We start from the raw sequence: 24,185 nt of genomic DNA, 5'->3' as shown, positions 1-24,185 counted from the left end.
AACGGGCCCGGATTTGGGATCACACCGTTTTACGTCCATATCTTCGGAAATATCATAGCTAGGACAATTTGGCTGGCGCCATTGGATTCGTGAGACGATTTCCAATTTTTCTAGGGGTCCGGGAATTTTCTAAAGTCGATTTTTTCGTTTTTCGCGTTTTTCTCGGCTCCCGGGCCTCCTAGAGCAAAACGGGCCCGGATTTGGGATCACACGGTTTTTCGTCCCTATCTTTGGAAATATCACAGCTAAGACAATTTGGCTGGCGCCATTGGATTCGCAATACGATTTCCGATTTTTCTAGGGGTCCGGGAATTTTCTAAAGTCGATTTTTTCGTTTTTCGCGTTTTTCTGGGCTCCTATGCCCCCCAGGGCGAAAAGGGTCTGGTTTTGGAGCCCACCGTTTTACTTCCATATCTTTGGAAATATACTAGTCACCCGTCGAAGCGCATCAGTTCGATTCTTCGGCGCCTGCGCATTAGTCCGATGCCTCTGCGCGTGCTCGTCGGTTCGATTTCTCCGCACCTGCGCATCAGTGCGATTGCTCTCCGCCTGCGCATCAGTCCGGTTCTTCTGCACATGCGCATCAGTGCGACTCCCCTGCGCCTGAGCGTCAGTCCGAGCCTCCTGCTCCTGCGCATCAGTCCGAATCCTCTGCGCCTGCGCATCAATCGGATTTTTCTGCGCATGCCCATCAGTTCGATTGCTCTCCGCCTGCACATCAGTCCAACTCCTGTGGCTCCTAGAGCAAAAAAGGCCCGGATTTGGGATCACACCGTTTTCCGTCGATATCTTTGGAACTATAATATCTAGGGTAATTTGTTCGGCGCTATTGGATTCGCGAGACGATTTCCGATTTTTCTAGGGGTCCGGGAATTTTCTAAAGTCGATTTTTTCGTTTTTTGCGTTTTTCTCGGCTCCTGGCCCTCCTATAGCAAAACGCGGCCGGATTTGGGATCACACCGTTTTCCCCCATATCTTTGGAAATATCACAGCTAGGACCATTTGGCTGGCGCCATTGGATTCGCGATACGATTTCCGATTTTTCTAGGGGTCCGGGAATTTTCTAAAGTCGATTTTTTCGTATTTCGCGTTTTTCTCGGCTCCTGGCCCTCCTAGAGCCCAACGGGCCCGGATTTGGGATCACACCGTTCTTCGCCCATAACTTGGGAAATATCATAGCTAGGGCAATTTGGCTGGCGCCATTGGATTCGTGAGACGATTTCCGATTTTTCTAGGGGTCCGGGAATTTTCTAAAGTCGATTTTTTCGTTTTTCGCGTTTTTCTCGGCTCCTGGGCCTCCTAGAGCAAAACGGGCCCGGATTTGGGATCACACCGTTTTTCGTCCATATCTTTGGAAATATCATAGCTAGGACAATTTGGCTGGCACCATTGGATTCGTGAGAGGATTTCCGATTTTTCTAGGGGTCCGCGAATTGTCCACAGTCGTTTTTTTCGTTTTTCGCATTTTTCTCGGCTCTTGGGCCTCTTAGAGCAAAACGGGCCCTGATTTGGGATCACACCGTTTTTAGCCCATATCTTTGGAAATATCATAGCGAGAACACTTTGGCCACCGCCATTGGATTCGTGAGACGATTTCCGATTTTTCTAAGGGTCCGGGACTTTTCTAAAGGCGATTTTTTCGTTTTTCGCGTTTTTCTCGGCTCCTGGGCCTCCTAGAGCAAAACGGGCCCGGATTTGGGATCACACGGTTTTTCGTCCCTATCTTTGGAAATATCACAGCTAGGACAATTTGGCTGGCGCCATTGGATTCGCAATACGATTTCCGATTTTTCTACGGGTCCGGGAAATTTCTAAAGTCGATTTGTTCGTTTTTCGCGTTTTTCTCGGCTCCTGGGCCTCCTAGAGCAAAACGGGCCCGGATTTGGGATCACACCGTTTTTCGTCCATATCTTTGGAAATATCATAGCTAGGACAATTTGGCTGGCGCCATTGGATTCGTGAGAGGATTTCTGATTTTTCTAGGGGTCCGGGAATTTTCTAAAGTCGATTTTTTGGTTTTTCGCGTTTTTCTCGGCTCCTGGGCCTCCTAGAGCCAAACGGGCCCGGATTTGGGATCGCACCGTTCTTCGCCCATATCTTTGGAAATATCATAGCTAGGGCTATTTGGCTACCGCCATTGGATTCGTGAGACGATTTCCGATTTTTCTAAGGGTCCGGGACTTTTCTAAAGTCGATTTTTTCGTTTTTCGCGTTTTTCTCGGCTCCTGGGCCTCCTAGAGCAAAACGGGCCCGGATTTGGGATCACACCGTTTTACGTCCATATCTTCGGAAATATCATAGCTAGGACAAATTGGCTGGCGCCATTGGATTCGTGAGACGATTTCCAATTTTTCTAGGGGTCCGGGAATTTTCTAAAGTCGATTTTTTCGTTTTTCGCATTTTTCTCGGCTCCTGGGCCTCTTAGAGTAAAACGGGCCCTGATTTGGGATCACACCGTTTTTAGCCCATATCTTTGGAAATATCATAGCGAGAACACTTTGGCCACCGCCATTGGATTCGTGAGACGATTTCCGATTTTTCTAAGGGTCCGGGACTTTTCTAAAGGCGATTTTTTCGTTTTTCGCGTTTTTCTCGGCTCCTGGGCCTCCTAGAGCAAAACGGGCCCGGATTTGGGATCACACGGTTTTTCGTCCCTATCTTTGGAAATATCACAGCTAGGACAATTTGGCTGGCGCCATTGGATTCGCAATACGATTTCCGATTTTTCTACGGGTCCGGGAATTTTCTAAAGTCGATTTGTTCGTTTTTCGCGTTTTTCTCGGCTCCTGGGCCTCCTAGAGCAAAACGGGCCCGGATTTGGGATCACACCGTTTTTCGTCCATATCTTTGGAAATATCATAGCTAGGACAATTTGGCTGGCGCCATTGGATTCGTGAGAGGATTTCTGATTTTTCTAGGGGTCCGGGAATTTTCTAAAGTCGATTTTTTGGTTTTTCGCGTTTTTCTCGGCTCCTGGGCCTCCTAGAGCCAAACGGGCCCGGATTTGGGATCGCACCGTTCTTCGCCCATATCTTTGGAAATATCATAGCTAGGGCTATTTGGCTACCGCCATTGGATTCGTGAGACGATTTCCGATTTTTCTAAGGGTCCGGGACTTTTCTAAAGTCGATTTTTTCGTTTTTCGCGTTTTTCTCGGCTCCTGGGCCTCCTAGAGCAAAACGGGCCCGGATTTGGGATCACACCGTTTTACGTCCATATCTTCGGAAATATCATAGCTAGGACAATTTGGCTGGCGCCATTGGATTCGTGAGACGATTTCCAATTTTTCTAGGGGTCCGGGAATTTTCTAAAGTCGATTTTTTCGTTTTTCGCGTTTTTCTCGGCTCCCGGGCCTCCTAGAGCAAAACGGGCCCGGATTTGGGATCACACGGTTTTTCGTCCCTATCTTTGGAAATATCACAGCTAAGACAATTTGGCTGGCGCCATTGGATTCGCAATACGATTTCCGATTTTTCTAGGGGTCCGGGAATTTTCTAAAGTCGATTTTTTCGTTTTTCGCGTTTTTCTGGGCTCCTATGCCCCCCAGGGCGAAAAGGGTCTGGTTTTGGAGCCCACCGTTTTACTTCCATATCTTTGGAAATATACTAGTCACCCGTCGAAGCGAATCAGTTCGATTCTTCGGCGCCTGCGCATTAGTCCGATGCCTCTGCGCGTGCTCGTCGGTTCGATTTCTCCGCACCTGCGCATCAGTGCGATTGCTCTCCGCCTGCGCATCAGTCCGGTTCTTCTGCACATGCGCATCAGTGCGACTCCCCTGCGCCTGAGCGTCAGTCCGAGCCTCCTGCTCCTGCGCATCAGTCCGAATCCTCTGCGCCTGCGCATCAATCGGATTTTTCTGCGCATGCCCATCAGTTCGATTGCTCTCCGCCTGCACATCAGTCCAACTCCTGTGGCTCCTAGAGCAAAAAAGGCCCGGATTTGGGATCACACCGTTTTCCGTCGATATCTTTGGAACTATAATATCTAGGGTAATTTGTTCGGCGCTATTGGATTCGCGAGACGATTTCCGATTTTTCTAGGGGTCCGGGAATTTTCTAAAGTCGATTTTTTCGTTTTTTGCGTTTTTCTCGGCTCCTGGCCCTCCTATAGCAAAACGCGGCCGGATTTGGGATCACACCGTTTTCCCCCATATCTTTGGAAATATCACAGCTAGGACCATTTGGCTGGCGCCATTGGATTCGCGATACGATTTCCGATTTTTCTAGGGGTCCGGGAATTTTCTAAAGTCGATTTTTTCGTATTTCGCGTTTTTCTCGGCTCCTGGCCCTCCTAGAGCCCAACGGGCCCGGATTTGGGATCACACCGTTCTTCGCCCATAACTTGGGAAATATCATAGCTAGGGCAATTTGGCTGGCGCCATTGGATTCGTGAGACGATTTCCGATTTTTCTAGGGGTCCGGGAATTTTCTAAAGTCGATTTTTTCGTTTTTCGCGTTTTTCTCGGCTCCTGGGCCTCCTAGAGCAAAACGGGCCCGGATTTGGGATCACACCGTTTTTCGTCCATATCTTTGGAAATATCATAGCTAGGACAATTTGGCTGGCACCATTGGATTCGTGAGAGGATTTCCGATTTTTCTAGGGGTCCGCGAATTGTCCACAGTCGTTTTTTTCGTTTTTCGCATTTTTCTCGGCTCCTGGGCCTCTTAGAGCAAAACGGGCCCTGATTTGGGATCACACCGTTTTTAGCCCATATCTTTGGAAATATCATAGCGAGAACACTTTGGCCACCGCCATTGGATTCGTGAGACGATTTCCGATTTTTCTAAGGGTCCGGGACTTTTCTAAAGGCGATTTTTTCGTTTTTCGCGTTTTTCTCGGCTCCTGGGCCTCCTAGAGCAAAACGGGCCCGGATTTGGGATCACACGGTTTTTCGTCCCTATCTTTGGAAATATCACAGCTAGGACAATTTGGCTGGCGCCATTGGATTCGCAATACGATTTCCGATTTTTCTACGGGTCCGGGAAATTTCTAAAGTCGATTTGTTCGTTTTTCGCGTTTTTCTCGGCTCCTGGGCCTCCTAGAGCAAAACGGGCCCGGATTTGGGATCACACCGTTTTTCGTCCATATCTTTGGAAATATCATAGCTAGGACAATTTGGCTGGCGCCATTGGATTCGTGAGAGGATTTCTGATTTTTCTAGGGGTCCGGGAATTTTCTAAAGTCGATTTTTTGGTTTTTCGCGTTTTTCTCGGCTCCTGGGCCTCCTAGAGCCAAACGGGCCCGGATTTGGGATCGCACCGTTCTTCGCCCATATCTTTGGAAATATCATAGCTAGGGCTATTTGGCTACCGCCATTGGATTCGTGAGACGATTTCCGATTTTTCTAAGGGTCCGGGACTTTTCTAAAGTCGATTTTTTCGTTTTTCGCGTTTTTCTCGGCTCCTGGGCCTCCTAGAGCAAAACGGGCCCGGATTTGGGATCACACCGTTTTACGTCCATATCTTCGGAAATATCATAGCTAGGACAATTTGGCTGGCGCCATTGGATTCGTGAGACGATTTCCAATTTTTCTAGGGGTCCGGGAATTTTCTAAAGTCGATTTTTTCGTTTTTCGCGTTTTTCTCGGCTCCCGGGCCTCCTAGAGCAAAACGGGCCCGGATTTGGGATCACACGGTTTTTCGTCCCTATCTTTGGAAATATCACAGCTAAGACAATTTGGCTGGCGCCATTGGATTCGCAATACGATTTCCGATTTTTCTAGGGGTCCGGGAATTTTCTAAAGTCGATTTTTTCGTTTTTCGCGTTTTTCTGGGCTCCTATGCCCCCCAGGGCGAAAAGGGTCTGGTTTTGGAGCCCACCGTTTTACTTCCATATCTTTGGAAATATACTAGTCACCCGTCGAAGCGCATCAGTTCGATTCTTCGGCGCCTGCGCATTAGTCCGATGCCTCTGCGCGTGCTCGTCGGTTCGATTTCTCCGCACCTGCGCATCAGTGCGATTGCTCTCCGCCTGCGCATCAGTCCGGTTCTTCTGCACATGCGCATCAGTGCGAATCCTCTGCGCCTGCGCATCAATCGGATTTTTCTGCGCATGCCCATCAGTTCGATTGCTCTCCGCCTGCACATCAGTCCAACTCCTGTGGCTCCTAGAGCAAAAAAGGCCCGGATTTGGGATCACACCGTTTTCCGTCGATATCTTTGGAACTATAATATCTAGGGTAATTTGTTCGGCGCTATTGGATTCGCGAGACGATTTCCGATTTTTCTAGGGGTCCGGGAATTTTCTAAAGTCGATTTTTTCGTTTTTTGCGTTTTTCTCGGCTCCTGGCCCTCCTATAGCAAAACGCGGCCGGATTTGGGATCACACCGTTTTCCCCCATATCTTTGGAAATATCACAGCTAGGACCATTTGGCTGGCGCCATTGGATTCGCGATACGATTTCCGATTTTTCTCGGGGTCCGGGAATTTTCTAAAGTCGATTTTTTCGTATTTCGCGTTTTTCTCGGCTCCTGGCCCTCCTAGAGCCCAACGGGCCCGCATTTGGGATCACACCGTTCTTCGCCCATAACTTGGGAAATATCATAGCTAGGGCAATTTGGCTGGCGCCATTGGATTCGTGAGACGATTTCCGATTTTTCTAGGGGTCCGCGAATTTTCCACAGTCGTTTTTTTCGTTTTTCGGCTCCTGGGCCTCTTAGAGCAAAACGGGCCCGGATTTGGGATCACACCGTTTTTCGTCCATATCTTTGGAAATATCATAGCTAGGACAATTTGGCTGGCACCACTGGATTCGTGAGAGGATTTCCGATTTTTCTAGGGGTCCGCGAATTGTCCACAGTCGTTTTTTTCGTTTTTCGCATTTTTCTCGGCTCCTGGGCCACTTAGAGCTAAACGGGCCCTGATTTGGGATCACACCGTTTTTAGCCCATATCTTTGGAAATATCATAGCGAGAACACTTTGGCCACCGCCATTGGATTCGTGAGACGATTTCCGATTTTTCTAAGGGTCCGGGACTTTTCTAAAGTCGATTTTTTCGTTTTTCGCGTTTTTCTCGGCTCCTGGGCCTCCTAGAGCAAAACGGGCCCGGATTTGGGATCACACGGTTTTTCGTCCCTATCTTTGGAAATATCACAGCTAGGACAATTTGGCTGGCGCCATTGGATTCGCAATACGATTTCCGATTTTTCTACGGGTCCGGGAATTTTCTAAAGTCGATTTGTTCGTTTTTCGCGTTTTTCTCGGCTCCTGGGCCTCCTAGAGCAAAACGGGCCCGGATTTGGGATCACACCGTTTTTCGTCCATATCTTTGGAAATATCATAGCTAGGACAATTTGGCTGGCGCCATTGGATTCGTGAGAGGATTTCTGATTTTTCTAGGGGTCCGGGAATTTTCTAAAGTCGATTTTTTGGTTTTTCGCGTTTTTCTCGGCTCCTGGGCCTCCTAGAGCCAAACGGGCCCGGATTTGGGATCACACCGTTCTTCGCCCATATCTTTGGAAATATCATAGCTAGGGCTATTTGGCTACCGCCATTGGATTCGTGAGACGATTTCCGATATTTCTAAGGGTCCGGGACTTTTCTAAAGTCGATTTTTTCGTTTTTCGCGTTTTTCTCGGCTCCTGGGCCTCCTAGAGCAAAACGGGCCCGGATTTGGGATCACACCGTTTTACGTCCATATCTTCGGAAATATCATAGCTAGGACAATTTGGCTGGCGCCATTGGATTCGTGAGACGATTTCCAATTTTTCTAGGGGTCCGGGAATTTTCTAAAGTCGATTTTTTCGTTTTTCGCGTTTTTCTCGGCTCCCGGGCCTCCTAGAGCAAAACGGGCCCGGATTTGGGATCACACGGTTTTTCGTCCCTATCTTTGGAAATATCACAGCTAAGACAATTTGGCTGGCGCCATTGGATTCGCAATACGATTTCCGATTTTTCTAGGGGTCCGGGAATTTTCTAAAGTCGATTTTTTCGTTTTTCGCGTTTTTCTGGGCTCCTATGCCTCCTAGGGCGAAAAGGGTCTGGTTTTGGAGCCCACCGTTTTACTTCCATATCTTTGGAAATATACTAGTCACCCGTCGAAGCGCATCAGTTCGATTCTTCGGCGCCTGCGCATTAGTCCGATGCCTCTGCGCGTGCTCGTCGGTTCGATTTCTCCGCACCTGCGCATCAGTGCGAATCCTCTGCGCCTGCGCATCAATCGGATTTTTCTGCGCATGCCCATCAGTTCGATTGCTCTCCGCCTGCACATCAGTCCAACTCCTGTGGCTCCTAGAGCAAAAAAGGCCCGGATTTGGGATCACACCGTTTTCCGTCGATATCTTTGGAACTATAATATCTAGGGTAATTTGTTCGGCGCTATTGGATTCGCGAGACGATTTCCGATTTTTCTAGGGGTCCGGGAATTTTCTAAAGTCGATTTTTTCGTTTTTTGCGTTTTTCTCGGCTCCTGGCCCTCCTATAGCAAAACGCGGCCGGATTTGGGATCACACCGTTTTCCCCCATATCTTTGGAAATATCACAGCTAGGACCATTTGGCTGGCGCCATTGGATTCGCGATACGATTTCCGATTTTTCTAGGGGTCCGGGAATTTTCTAAAGTCGATTTTTTCGTATTTCGCGTTTTTCTCGGCTCCTGGCCCTCCTAGAGCCCAACGGGCCCGGATTTGGGATCACACCGTTCTTCGCCCATAACTTGGGAAATATCATAGCTAGGGCAATTTGGCTGGCGCCATTGGATTCGTGAGACGATTTCCGATTTTTCTAGGGGTCCGCGAATTTTCCACAGTCGTTTTTTTCGTTTTTTGGCTCCTGGGCCTCTTAGAGCAAAACGGGCCCGGATTTGGGATCACACCGTTTTTCGTCCATATCTTTGGAAATATCATAGCTAGGACAATTTGGCTGGCACCACTGGATTCGTGAGAGGATTTCCGATTTTTCTAGGGGTCCGCGAATTGTCCACAGTCGTTTTTTTCGTTTTTCGCATTTTTCTCGGCTCCTGGGCCTCTTAGAGCTAAACGGGCCCTGATTTGGGATCACACCGTTTTTAGCCCATATCTTTGGAAATATCATAGCGAGAACACTTTGGCTACCGCCATTGGATTCGTGAGACGATTTCCGATTTTTCTAAGGGTCCGGGACTTTTCTAAAGTCGATTTTTTCGTTTTTCGCGTTTTTCTCGGCTCCTGGGCCTCCTAGAGCAAAACGGGCCCGGATTTGGGATCACACGGTTTTTCGTCCCTATCTTTGGAAATATCACAGCTAGGACAATTTGGCTGGCGCCATTGGATTCGCAATACGATTTCCGATTTTTCTAGGGGTCCGGGAATTTTCTAAAGTCGATTTTTTCGTTTTTCGCGTTTTTCTCGGCTCCTGGGCCTCCTAGAGCAAAACGGGCCCGGATTTGGGATCACACCGTTTTTCGTCCATATCTTTGGAAATATCATAGCTAGGACAATTTGGCTGGCGCCCTTGGATTCGTGAGAGGATTTCCGATGTTTCTAGGGGTCCGGGAATTTTCTAAAGTAGATTTTTTCGTTTTTTGCGTTTTTCTCTGCTCCTGGCCCTCCTAGAGGAAAACGGGCCCGGATTTGGGATCACACGGTTTTTCGTCCCTATCTTTGGAAATATCACAGCTAGGACAATTTGGCTGGCGCCATTGGATTCGCAATACGATTTCCGATTTTTCTAGGGGTCCGGGAATTTTCTAAAGTCGATTTTTTCGTTTTTCGCGTTTTTCTCGGCTCCTGGGCCTCCTAGAGCAAAACGGGCCCGGATTTGGGATCACACCGTTTTTCGTCCATATCTTTGGAAATATCATAGCTAGGACAATTTGGCTGGCGCCATTGGATTCGCAATACGATTTCCGATTTTTCTAGGGGTCCGGGAATTTTCTAAAGTCGATTTTTTCGTTTTTCGCGTTTTTCTCGGCTCCTGGGCCTCCTAGAGCAAAACGGGCCCGGATTTGGGATCACACCGTTTTTCGTCCATATCTTTGGAAATATCATAGCTAGGACAATTTGGCTGGCACCATTGGATTCGTGAGAGGATTTCCGATTTTTCTAGGGGTCCGCGAATTGTCCACAGTCGTTTTTTTCGTTTTTCGCATTTTTCTCGGCTCCTGGGCCTCTTAGAGCAAAACGGGCCCTGATTTGGGATCACACCGTTTTTAGCCCATATCTTTGGAAATATCATAGCGAGAACACTTTGGCCACCGCCATTGGATTCGTGAGACGATTTCCGATTTTTCTAAGGGTCCGGGACTTTTCTAAAGGCGATTTTTTCGTTTTTCGCGTTTTTCTCGGCTCCTGGGCCTCCTAGAGCAAAACGGGCCCGGATTTGGGATCACACGGTTTTTCGTCCCTATCTTTGGAAATATCACAGCTAGGACAATTTGGCTGGCGCCATTGGATTCGCAATACGATTTCCGATTTTTCTACGGGTCCGGGAATTTTCTAAAGTCGATTTGTTCGTTTTTCGCGTTTTTCTCGGCTCCTGGGCCTCCTAGAGCAAAACGGGCCCGGATTTGGGATCACACCGTTTTTCGTCCATATCTTTGGAAATATCATAGCTAGGACAATTTGGCTGGCGCCATTGGATTCGTGAGAGGATTTCTGATTTTTCTAGGGGTCCGGGAATTTTCTAAAGTCGATTTTTTGGTTTTTCGCGTTTTTCTCGGCTCCTGGGCCTCCTAGAGCCAAACGGGCCCGGATTTGGGATCGCACCGTTCTTCGCCCATATCTTTGGAAATATCATAGCTAGGGCTATTTGGCTACCGCCATTGGATTCGTGAGACGATTTCCGATTTTTCTAAGGGTCCGGGACTTTTCTAAAGTCGATTTTTTCGTTTTTCGCGTTTTTCTCGGCTCCTGGGCCTCCTAGAGCAAAACGGGCCCGGATTTGGGATCACACCGTTTTACGTCCATATCTTCGGAAATATCATAGCTAGGACAATTTGGCTGGCGCCATTGGATTCGTGAGACGATTTCCAATTTTTCTAGGGGTCCGGGAATTTTCTAAAGTCGATTTTTTCGTTTTTCGCGTTTTTCTCGGCTCCCGGGCCTCCTAGAGCAAAACGGGCCCGGATTTGGGATCACACGGTTTTTCGTCCCTATCTTTGGAAATATCACAGCTAAGACAATTTGGCTGGCGCCATTGGATTCGCAATACGATTTCCGATTTTTCTAGGGGTCCGGGAATTTTCTAAAGTCGATTTTTTCGTTTTTCGCGTTTTTCTGGGCTCCTATGCCTCCTAGGGCGAAAAGGGTCTGGTTTTGGAGCCCACCGTTTTACTTCCATATCTTTGGAAATATACTAGTCACCCGTCGAAGCGCATCAGTTCGATTCTTCGGCGCCTGCGCATTAGTCCGATGCCTCTGCGCGTGCTCGTCGGTTCGATTTCTCCGCACCTGCGCATCAGTGCGATTGCTCTCCGCCTGCGCATCAGTCCGGTTCTTCTGCACATGCGCATCAGTGCGACTCCCCTGCGCCTGAGCGTCAGTCCGAGCCTCCTGCTCCTGCGCATCAGTCCGAATCCTCTGCGCCTGCGCATCAATCGGATTTTTCTGCGCATGCCCATCAGTTCGATTGCTCTCCGCCTGCACATCAGTCCAACTCCTGTGGCTCCTAGAGCAAAAAAGGCCCGGATTTGGGATCACACCGTTTTCCGTCGATATCTTTGGAACTATAATATCTAGGGTAATTTGTTCGGCGCTATTGGATTCGCGAGACGATTTCCGATTTTTCTAGGGGTCCGGGAATTTTCTAAAGTCGATTTTTTCGTTTTTTGCGTTTTTCTCGGCTCCTGGCCCTCCTATAGCAAAACGCGGCCGGATTTGGGATCACACCGTTTTCCCCCATATCTTTGGAAATATCACAGCTAGGACCATTTGGCTGGCGCCATTGGATTCGCGATACGATTTCCGATTTTTCTAGGGGTCCGGGAATTTTCTAAAGTCGATTTTTTCGTATTTCGCGTTTTTCTCGGCTCCTGGCCCTCCTAGAGCCCAACGGGCCCGGATTTGGGATCACACCGTTCTTCGCCCATAACTTGGGAAATATCATAGCTAGGGCAATTTGGCTGGCGCCATTGGATTCGTGAGACGATTTCCGATTTTTCTAGGGGTCCGCGAATTTTCCACAGTCGTTTTTTTCGTTTTTCGGCTCCTGGGCCTCTTAGAGCAAAACGGGCCCGGATTTGGGATCACACCGTTTTTCGTCCATATCTTTGGAAATATCATAGCTAGGACAATTTGGCTGGCACCACTGGATTCGTGAGAGGATTTCCGATTTTTCTAGGGGTCCGCGAATTGTCCACAGTCGTTTTTTTCGTTTTTCGCATTTTTCTCGGCTCCTGGGCCTCTTAGAGCTAAACGGGCCCTGATTTGGGATCACACCGTTTTTAGCCCATATCTTTGGAAATATCATAGCGAGAACACTTTGGCCACCGCCATTGGATTCGTGAGACGATTTCCGATTTTTCTAAGGGTCCGGGACTTTTCTAAAGTCGATTTTTTCGTTTTTCGCGTTTTTCTCGGCTCCTGGGCCTCCTAGAGCAAAACGGGCCCGGATTTGGGATCACACGGTTTTTCGTCCCTATCTTTGGAAATATCACAGCTAGGACAATTTGGCTGGCGCCATTGGATTCGCAATACGATTTCCGATTTTTCTAGGGGTCCGGGAATTTTCTAAAGTCGATTTTTTCGTTTTTCGCGTTTTTCTCGGCTCCTGGGCCTCCTAGAGCAAAACGGGCCCGGATTTGGGATCACACCGTTTTTCGTCCATATCTTTGGAAATATCATAGCTAGGACAATTTGGCTGGCACCATTGGATTCGTGAGAGGATTTCCGATTTTTCTAGGGGTCCGCGAATTGTCCACAGTCGTTTTTTTCGTTTTTCGCATTTTTCTCGGCTCCTGGGCCTCTTAGAGCAAAACGGGCCCTGATTTGGGATCACACCGTTTTTAGCCCATATCTTTGGAAATATCATAGCGAGAACACTTTGGCCACCGACATTGGATTCGTGAGACGATTTCCGATTTTTCTAAGGGTCCGGGACTTTTCTAAAGGCGATTTTTTCGTTTTTCGCGTTTTTCTCGGCTCCTGGGCCTCCTAGAGCAAAACGGGCCCGGATTTGGGATCACACGGTTTTCCGTCCCTCTCTTTGGAAATATCACAGCTAGGACAATTTGGCTGGCGCCATTGGATTCGCAATACGATTTCCGATTTTTCTACGGGTCCGGGAATTTTCTAAAGTCGATTTGTTCGTTTTTCGCGTTTTTCTCGGCTCCTGGGCCTCCTAGAGCAAAACGGGCCCGGATTTGGGATCACACCGTTTTTCGTCCATATCTTTGGAAATATCATAGCTAGGACAATTTGGCTGGCGCCATTGGATTCGTGAGAGGATTTCTGATTTTTCTAAGGGTCCGGGACTTTTCTAAAGTCGATTTTTTCGTTTTTCGCGTTTTTCTCGGCTCCTGGGCCTCCTAGAGCAAAACGGGCCCGGATTTGGGATCACCCCGTTTTACGTCCATATCTCCGGAAATATCATAGCTAGGACAATTTGGCTGGCGCCATTGGATTCGTGAGACGATTTCCAATTTTTCTAGGGGTCCGGGAATTTTCTAAAGTCGATTTTTTCGTTTTTCGCGTTTTTCTCGGCTCCCGGGCCTCCTAGAGCAAAACGGGCCCGGATTTGGGATCACACGGTTTTTCGTCCCTATCTTTGGAAATATCACAGCTAAGACAATTTGGCTGGCGCCATTGGATTCGCAATACGATTTCCGATTTTTCTAGGGGTCCGGGAATTTTCTAAAGTCGATTTTTTCGTTTTTCGCGTTTTTCTGGGCTCCTATGCCTCCTAGGGCAAAAAGGGTCTGGTTTTGGAGCCCACCGTTTTACTTCCATATCTTTGGAAATATACTAGTCACCCGTCGAAGCGCATCAGTTCGATTCTTCGGCGCCTGCGCATTAGTCCGATGCCTCTGCGCGTGCTCGTCGGTTCGATTTCTCCGCACCTGCGCATCAGTGCGATTGCTCTCCGCCTGCGCATCAGTCCGGTTCTTCTGCACATGCGCATCAGTGCGACTCCCCTGCGCCTGAGCGTCAGTCCGAGCCTCCTGCTCCTGCGCATCAGTCCGAATCCTCTGCGCCTGCGCATCAATCGGATTTTTCTGCGCATGCCCATCAGTTCGATTGCTCTCCGCCTGCACATCAGTCCAACTCCTGTGGCTCCTAGAGCAAAAAAGGCCCGGATTTGGGATCACACCGTTTTCCGTCGATATCTTTGGAACTATAATATCTAGGGTTATTTGTTCGGCGCTATTGGATTCGCGAGACGATTTCCGATTTTTCTAGGGGTCCGGGAATTTTCTAAAGTCGATTTTTTCGTTTTTTGCGTTTTTCTCGGCTCCTGGCCCTCCTATAGCAAAACGCGGCCGGATTTGGGATCACACCGTTTTCCCCCATATCTTTGGAAATATCACAGCTAGGACCATTTGGCTGGCGCCATTGGATTCGCGATACGATTTCCGATTTTTCTAGGGGTCCGGGAATTTTCTAAAGTCGATTTTTTCGTATTTCGCGTTTTTCTCGGCTCCTGGCCCTCCTAGAGCCCAACGGGCCCGGATTTGGGATCACACCGTTCTTCGCCCATAACTTGGGAAATATCATAGCTAGGGCAATTTGGCTGGCGCCATTGGATTCGTGAGACGATTTCCGATTTTTCTAGGGGTCCGCGAATTTTCCACAGTCGTTTTTTTCGTTTTTCGGCTCCTGGGCCTCTTAGAGCAAAACGGGCCCTGATTTGGGATAACACCGTTTTTAGCCCATATCTTTGGAAATATCATAGCGAGAACACTTTGGCTACCGCCATTGGATTCGTGAGACGATTTCCGATTTTTCTAAGGGTCCGGGACTTTTCTAAAGTCGATTTTTTCGTTTTTCGCATTTTTCTCGGCTCCTGGGCCTCTTAGAGCAAAACGGGCCCTGATTTGGGATCACACCGTTTTTAGCCCATATCTTTGGAAATATCATAGCGAGAACACTTTGGCCACCGCCATTGGATTCGTGAGACGATTTCCGATTTTTCTAAGGGTCCGGGACTTTTCTAAAGGCGATTTTTTCGTTTTTCGCGTTTTTCTCGGCTCCTGGGCCTCCTAGAGCAAAACGGGCCCGGATTTGGGATCACACGGTTTTTCGTCCCTATCTTTGGAAATATCACAGCTAGGACAATTTGGCTGGCGCCATTGGATTCGCAATACGATTTCCGATTTTTCTACGGGTCCGGGAAATTTCTAAAGTCGATTTGTTCGTTTTTCGCGTTTTTCTCGGCTCCTGGGCCTCCTAGAGCAAAACGGGCCCGGATTTGGGATCACACCGTTTTTCGTCCATATCTTTGGAAATATCATAGCTAGGACAATTTGGCTGGCGCCATTGGATTCGTGAGAGGATTTCTGATTTTTCTAGGGGTCCGGGAATTTTCTAAAGTCGATTTTTTGGTTTTTCGCGTTTTTCTCGGCTCCTGGGCCTCCTAGAGCCAAACGGGCCCGGATTTGGGATCGCACCGTTCTTCGCCCATATCTTTGGAAATATCATAGCTAGGGCTATTTGGCTACCGCCATTGGATTCGTGAGACGATTTCCGATTTTTCTAAGGGTCCGGGACTTTTCTAAAGTCGATTTTTTCGTTTTTCGCGTTTTTCTCGGCTCCTGGGCCTCCTAGAGCAAAACGGGCCCGGATTTGGGATCACACCGTTTTACGTCCATATCTTCGGAAATATCATAGCTAGGACAATTTGGCTGGCGCCATTGGATTCGTGAGACGATTTCCAATTTTTCTAGGGGTCCGGGAATTTTCTAAAGTCGATTTTTTCGTTTTTCGCGTTTTTCTCGGCTCCCGGGCCTCCTAGAGCAAAACGGGCCCGGATTTGGGATCACACGGTTTTTCGTCCCTATCTTTGGAAATATCACAGCTAAGACAATTTGGCTGGCGCCATTGGATTCGCAATACGATTTCCGATTTTTCTAGGGGTCCGGGAATTTTCTAAAGTCGATTTTTTCGTTTTTCGCGTTTTTCTGGGCTCCTATGCCCCCCAGGGCGAAAAGGGTCTGGTTTTGGAGCCCACCGTTTTACTTCCATATCTTTGGAAATATACTAGTCACCCGTCGAAGCGCATCAGTTCGATTCTTCGGCGCCTGCGCATTAGTCCGATGCCTCTGCGCGTGCTCGTCGGTTCGATTTCTCCGCACCTGCGCATCAGTGCGATTGCTCTCCGCCTGCGCATCAGTCCGGTTCTTCTGCACATGCGCATCAGTGCGAATCCTCTGCGCCTGCGCATCAATCGGATTTTTCTGCGCATGCCCATCAGTTCGATTGCTCTCCGCCTGCACATCAGTCCAACTCCTGTGGCTCCTAGAGCAAAAAAGGCCCGGATTTGGGATCACACCGTTTTCCGTCGATATCTTTGGAACTATAATATCTAGGGTAATTTGTTCGGCGCTATTGGATTCGCGAGACGATTTCCGATTTTTCTAGGGGTCCGGGAATTTTCTAAAGTCGATTTTTTCGTTTTTTGCGTTTTTCTCGGCTCCTGGCCCTCCTATAGCAAAACGCGGCCGGATTTGGGATCACACCGTTTTCCCCCATATCTTTGGAAATATCACAGCTAGGACCATTTGGCTGGCGCCATTGGATTCGCGATACGATTTCCGATTTTTCTAGGGGTCCGGGAATTTTCTAAAGTCGATTTTTTCGTATTTCGCGTTTTTCTCGGCTCCTGGCCCTCCTAGAGCCCAACGGGCCCGCATTTGGGATCACACCGTTCTTCGCCCATAACTTGGGAAATATCATAGCTAGGGCAATTTGGCTGGCGCCATTGGATTCGTGAGACGATTTCCGATTTTTCTAGGGGTCCGCGAATTTTCCACAGTCGTTTTTTTCGTTTTTCGGCTCCTGGGCCTCTTAGAGCAAAACGGGCCCGGATTTGGGATCACACCGTTTTTCGTCCATATCTTTGGAAATATCATAGCTAGGACAATTTGGCTGGCACCACTGGATTCGTGAGAGGATTTCCGATTTTTCTAGGGGTCCGCGAATTGTCCACAGTCGTTTTTTTCGTTTTTCGCATTTTTCTCGGCTCCTGGGCCACTTAGAGCTAAACGGGCCCTGATTTGGGATCACACCGTTTTTAGCCCATATCTTTGGAAATATCATAGCGAGAACACTTTGGCCACCGCCATTGGATTCGTGAGACGATTTCCGATTTTTCTAAGGGTCCGGGACTTTTCTAAAGTCGATTTTTTCGTTTTTCGCGTTTTTCTCGGCTCCTGGGCCTCCTAGAGCAAAACGGGCCCGGATTTGGGATCACACGGTTTTTCGTCCCTATCTTTGGAAATATCACAGCTAGGACAATTTGGCTGGCGCCATTGGATTCGTGAGAGGATTTCTGATTTTTCTAGGGGTCCGGGAATTTTCTAAAGTCGATTTTTTGGTTTTTCGCGTTTTTCTCGGCTCCTGGGCCTCCTAGAGCCAAACGGGCCCGGATTTGGGATCACACCGTTCTTCGCCCATATCTTTGGAAATATCATAGCTAGGGCTATTTGGCTACCGCCATTGGATTCGTGAGACGATTTCCGATATTTCTAAGGGTCCGGGACTTTTCTAAAGTCGATTTTTTCGTTTTTCGCGTTTTTCTCGGCTCCTGGGCCTCCTAGAGCAAAACGGGCCCGGATTTGGGATCACACCGTTTTACGTCCATATCTTCGGAAATATCATAGCTAGGACAATTTGGCTGGCGCCATTGGATTCGTGAGACGATTTCCAATTTTTCTAGGGGTCCGGGAATTTTCTAAAGTCGATTTTTTCGTTTTTCGCGTTTTTCTCGGCTCCCGGGCCTCCTAGAGCAAAACGGGCCCGGATTTGGGATCACACGGTTTTTCGTCCCTATCTTTGGAAATATCACAGCTAAGACAATTTGGCTGGCGCCATTGGATTCGCAATACGATTTCCGATTTTTCTAGGGGTCCGGGAATTTTCTAAAGTCGATTTTTTCGTTTTTCGCGTTTTTCTGGGCTCCTATGCCTCCTAGGGCGAAAAGGGTCTGGTTTTGGAGCCCACCGTTTTACTTCCATATCTTTGGAAATATACTAGTCACCCGTCGAAGCGCATCAGTTCGATTCTTCGGCGCCTGCGCATTAGTCCGATGCCTCTGCGCGTGCTCGTCGGTTCGATTTCTCCGCACCTGCGCATCAGTGCGAATCCTCTGCGCCTGCGCATCAATCGGATTTTTCTGCGCATGCCCATCAGTTCGATTGCTCTCCGCCTGCACATCAGTCCAACTCCTGTGGCTCGTAGAGCAAAAAAGGCCCGGATTTGGGATCACACCGTTTTCCGTCGATATCTTTGGAACTATAATATCTAGGGTAATTTGTTCGGCGCTATTGGATTCGCGAGACGATTTCCGATTTTTCTAGGGGTCCGGGAATTTTCTAAAGTCGATTTTTTCGTTTTTTGCGTTTTTCTCGGCTCCTGGCCCTCCTATAGCAAAACGCGGCCGGATTTGGGATCACACCGTTTTCCCCCATATCTTTGGAAATATCACAGCTAGGACCATTTGGCTGGCGCCATTGGATTCGCGATACGATTTCCGATTTTTCTAGGGGTCCGGGAATTTTCTAAAGTCGATTTTTTCGTATTTCGCGTTTTTCTCGGCTCCTGGCCCTCCTAGAGCCCAACGGGCCCGGATTTGGGATCACACCGTTCTTCGCCCATAACTTGGGAAATATCATAGCTAGGGCAATTTGGCTGGCGCCATTGGATTCGTGAGACGATTTCCGATTTTTCTAGGGGTCCGCGAATTTTCCACAGTCGTTTTTTTCGTTTTTTGGCTCCTGGGCCTCTTAGAGCAAAACGGGCCCGGATTTGGGATCACACCGTTTTTCGTCCATATCTTTGGAAATATCATAGCTAGGACAATTTGGCTGGCACCACTGGATTCGTGAGAGGATTTCCGATTTTTCTAGGGGTCCGCGAATTGTCCACAGTCGTTTTTTTCGTTTTTCGCATTTTTCTCGGCTCCTGGGCCTCTTAGAGCTAAACGGGCCCTGATTTGGGATCACACCGTTTTTAGCCCATATCTTTGGAAATATCATAGCGAGAACACTTTGGCTACCGCCATTGGATTCGTGAGACGATTTCCGATTTTTCTAAGGGTCCGGGACTTTTCTAAAGTCGATTTTTTCGTTTTTCGCGTTTTTCTCGGCTCCTGGGCCTCCTAGAGCAAAACGGGCCCGGATTTGGGATCACACGGTTTTTCGTCCCTATCTTTGGAAATATCACAGCTAGGACAATTTGGCTGGCGCCATTGGATTCGCAATACGATTTCCGATTTTTCTAGGGGTCCGGGAATTTTCTAAAGTCGATTTTTTCGTTTTTCGCGTTTTTCTCGGCTCCTGGGCCTCCTAGAGCAAAACGGGCCCGGATTTGGGATCACACCGTTTTTCGTCCATATCTTTGGAAATATCATAGCTAGGACAATTTGGCTGGCGCCCTTGGATTCGTGAGAGGATTTCCGATGTTTCTAGGGGTCCGGGAATTTTCTAAAGTAGATTTTTTCGTTTTTTGCGTTTTTCTCTGCTCCTGGCCCTCCTAGAGGAAAACGGGCCCGGATTTGGGATCACACGGTTTTTCGTCCCTATCTTTGGAAATATCACAGCTAGGACAATTTGGCTGGCGCCATTGGATTCGCAATACGATTTCCGATTTTTCTAGGGGTCCGGGAATTTTCTAAAGTCGATTTTTTCGTTTTTCGCGTTTTTCTCGGCTCCTGGGCCTCCTAGAGCAAAACGGGCCCGGATTTGGGATCACACCGTTTTTCGTCCATATCTTTGGAAATATCATAGCTAGGACAATTTGGCTGGCGCCATTGGATTCGCAATACGATTTCCGATTTTTCTAGGGGTCCGGGAATTTTCTAAAGTCGATTTTTTCGTTTTTCGCGTTTTTCTCGGCTCCTGGGCCTCCTAGAGCAAAACGGGCCCGGATTTGGGATCACACGGTTTTTCGTCCCTATCTTTGGAAATATCACAGCTAGGACAATTTGGCTGGCGCCATTGGATTCGCAATACGATTTCCGATTTTTCTACGGGTCCGGGAATTTTCTAAAGTCGATTTGTTCGTTTTTCGCGTTTTTCTCGGCTCCTGGGCCTCCTAGAGCAAAACGGGCCCGGATTTGGGATCACACCGTTTTTCGTCCATATCTTTGGAAATATCATAGCTAGGACAATTTGGCTGGCGCCATTGGATTCGTGAGAGGATTTCTGATTTTTCTAGGGGTCCGGGAATTTTCTAAAGTCGATTTTTTGGTTTTTCGCGTTTTTCTCGGCTCCTGGGCCTCCTAGAGCCAAACGGGCCCGGATTTGGGATCGCACCGTTCTTCGCCCATATCTTTGGAAATATCATAGCTAGGGCTATTTGGCTACCGCCATTGGATTCGTGAGACGATTTCCGATTTTTCTAAGGGTCCGGGACTTTTCTAAAGTCGATTTTTTCGTTTTTCGCGTTTTTCTCGGCTCCTGGGCCTCCTAGAGCAAAACGGGCCCGGATTTGGGATCACACCGTTTTACGTCCATATCTTCGGAAATATCATAGCTAGGACAATTTGGCTGGCGCCATTGGATTCGTGAGACGATTTCCAATTTTTCTAGGGGTCCGGGAATTTTCTAAAGTCGATTTTTTCGTTTTTCGCGTTTTTCTCGGCTCCCGGGCCTCCTAGAGCAAAACGGGCCCGGATTTGGGATCACACGGTTTTTCGTCCCTATCTTTGGAAATATCACAGCTAAGACAATTTGGCTGGCGCCATTGGATTCGCAATACGATTTCCGATTTTTCTAGGGGTCCGGGAATTTTCTAAAGTCGATTTTTTCGTTTTTCGCGTTTTTCTGGGCTCCTATGCCTCCTAGGGCGAAAAGGGTCTGGTTTTGGAGCCCACCGTTTTACTTCCATATCTTTGGAAATATACTAGTCACCCGTCGAAGCGCATCAGTTCGATTCTTCGGCGCCTGCGCATTAGTCCGATGCCTCTGCGCGTGCTCGTCGGTTCGATTTCTCCGCACCTGCGCATCAGTGCGATTGCTCTCCGCCTGCGCATCAGTCCGGTTCTTCTGCACATGCGCATCAGTGCGACTCCCCTGCGCCTGAGCGTCAGTCCGAGCCTCCTGCTCCTGCGCATCAGTCCGAATCCTCTGCGCCTGCGCATCAATCGGATTTTTCTGCGCATGCCCATCAGTTCGATTGCTCTCCGCCTGCACATCAGTCCAACTCCTGTGGCTCCTAGAGCAAAAAAGGCCCGGATTTGGGATCACACCGTTTTCCGTCGATATCTTTGGAACTATAATATCTAGGGTAATTTGTTCGGCGCTATTGGATTCGCGAGACGATTTCCGATTTTTCTAGGGGTCCGGGAATTTTCTAAAGTCGATTTTTTCGTTTTTTGCGTTTTTCTCGGCTCCTGGCCCTCCTATAGCAAAACGCGGCCGGATTTGGGATCACACCGTTTTCCCCCATATCTTTGGAAATATCACAGCTAGGACCATTTGGCTGGCGCCATTGGATTCGCGATACGATTTCCGATTTTTCTAGGGGTCCGGGAATTTTCTAAAGTCGATTTTTTCGTATTTCGCGTTTTTCTCGGCTCCTGGCCCTCCTAGAGCCCAACGGGCCCGGATTTGGGATCACACCGTTCTTCGCCCATAACTTGGGAAATATCATAGCTAGGGCAATTTGGCTGGCGCCATTGGATTCGTGAGACGATTTCCGATTTTTCTAGGGGTCCGCGAATTTTCCACAGTCGTTTTTTTCGTTTTTCGGCTCCTGGGCCTCTTAGAGCAAAACGGGCCCGGATTTGGGATCACACCGTTTTTCGTCCATATCTTTGGAAATATCATAGCTAGGACAATTTGGCTGGCACCACTGGATTCGTGAGAGGATTTCCGATTTTTCTAGGGGTCCGCGAATTGTCCACAGTCGTTTTTTTCGTTTTTCGCATTTTTCTCGGCTCCTGGGCCTCTTAGAGCTAAACGGGCCCTGATTTGGGATCACACCGTTTTTAGCCCATATCTTTGGAAATATCATAGCGAGAACACTTTGGCCACCGCCATTGGATTCGTGAGACGATTTCCGATTTTTCTAAGGGTCCGGGACTTTTCTAAAGTCGATTTTTTCGTTTTTCGCGTTTTTCTCGGCTCCTGGGCCTCCTAGAGCAAAACGGGCCCGGATTTGGGATCACACGGTTTTTCGTCCCTATCTTTGGAAATATCACAGCTAGGACAATTTGGCTGGCGCCATTGGATTCGCAATACGATTTCCGATTTTTCTAGGGGTCCGGGAATTTTCTAAAGTCGATTTTTTCGTTTTTCGCGTTTTTCTCGGCTCCTGGGCCTCCTAGAGCAAAACGGGCCCGGATTTGGGATCACACCGTTTTTCGTCCATATCTTTGGAAATATCATAGCTAGGACAATTTGGCTGGCACCATTGGATTCGTGAGAGGATTTCCGATTTTTCTAGGGGTCCGCGAATTGTCCACAGTCGTTTTTTTCGTTTTTCGCATTTTTCTCGGCTCCTGGGCCTCTTAGAGCAAAACGGGCCCTGATTTGGGATCACACCGTTTTTAGCCCATATCTTTGGAAATATCATAGCGAGAACACTTTGGCCACCGACATTGGATTCGTGAGACGATTTCCGATTTTTCTAAGGGTCCGGGACTTTTCTAAAGGCGATTTTTTCGTTTTTCGCGTTTTTCTCGGCTCCTGGGCCTCCTAGAGCAAAACGGGCCCGGATTTGGGATCACACGGTTTTCCGTCCCTCTCTTTGGAAATATCACAGCTAGGACAATTTGGCTGGCGCCATTGGATTCGCAATACGATTTCCGATTTTTCTACGGGTCCGGGAATTTTCTAAAGTCGATTTGTTCGTTTTTCGCGTTTTTCTCGGCTCCTGGGCCTCCTAGAGCAAAACGGGCCCGGATTTGGGATCACACCGTTTTTCGTCCATATCTTTGGAAATATCATAGCTAGGACAATTTGGCTGGCGCCATTGGATTCGTGAGAGGATTTCTGATTTTTCTAAGGGTCCGGGACTTTTCTAAAGTCGATTTTTTCGTTTTTCGCGTTTTTCTCGGCTCCTGGGCCTCCTAGAGCAAAACGGGCCCGGATTTGGGATCACACCGTTTTACGTCCATATCTTCGGAAATATCATAGCTAGGACAATTTGGCTGGCGCCATTGGATTCGTGAGACGATTTCCAATTTTTCTAGGGGTCCGGGAATTTTCTAAAGTCGATTTTTTCGTTTTTCGCGTTTTTCTCGGCTCCCGGGCCTCCTAGAGCAAAACGGGCCCGGATTTGGGATCACACGGTTTTTCGTCCCTATCTTTGGAAATATCACAGCTAAGACAATTTGGCTGGCGCCATTGGATTCGCAATACGATTTCCGATTTTTCTAGGGGTCCGGGAATTTTCTAAAGTCGATTTTTTCGTTTTTCGCGTTTTTCTGGGCTCCTATGCCTCCTAGGGCAAAAAGGGTCTGGTTTTGGAGCCCACCGTTTTACTTCCATATCTTTGGAAATATACTAGTCACCCGTCGAAGCGCATCAGTTCGATTCTTCGGCGCCTGCGCATTAGTCCGATGCCTCTGCGCGTGCTCGTCGGTTCGATTTCTCCGCACCTGCGCATCAGTGCGATTGCTCTCCGCCTGCGCATCAGTCCGGTTCTTCTGCACATGCGCATCAGTGCGACTCCCCTGCGCCTGAGCGTCAGTCCGAGCCTCCTGCTCCTGCGCATCAGTCCGAATCCTCTGCGCCTGCGCATCAATCGGATTTTTCTGCGCATGCCCATCAGTTCGATTGCTCTCCGCCTGCACATCAGTCCAACTCCTGTGGCTCCTAGAGCAAAAAAGGCCCGGATTTGGGATCACACCGTTTTCCGTCGATATCTTTGGAACTATAATATCTAGGGTTATTTGTTCGGCGCTATTGGATTCGCGAGACGATTTCCGATTTTTCTAGGGGTCCGGGAATTTTCTAAAGTCGATTTTTTCGTTTTTTGCGTTTTTCTCGGCTCCTGGCCCTCCTATAGCAAAACGCGGCCGGATTTGGGATCACACCGTTTTCCCCCATATCTTTGGAAATATCACAGCTAGGACCATTTGGCTGGCGCCATTGGATTCGCGATACGAT

Source organism: Diachasmimorpha longicaudata, chromosome 1, assembly GCF_034640455.1.
Source record: "Diachasmimorpha longicaudata isolate KC_UGA_2023 chromosome 1, iyDiaLong2, whole genome shotgun sequence".
NCBI lineage: Eukaryota > Metazoa > Arthropoda > Insecta > Hymenoptera > Braconidae > Diachasmimorpha > Diachasmimorpha longicaudata.
Note: the sequence above shows the minus strand (reverse complement) of the source record.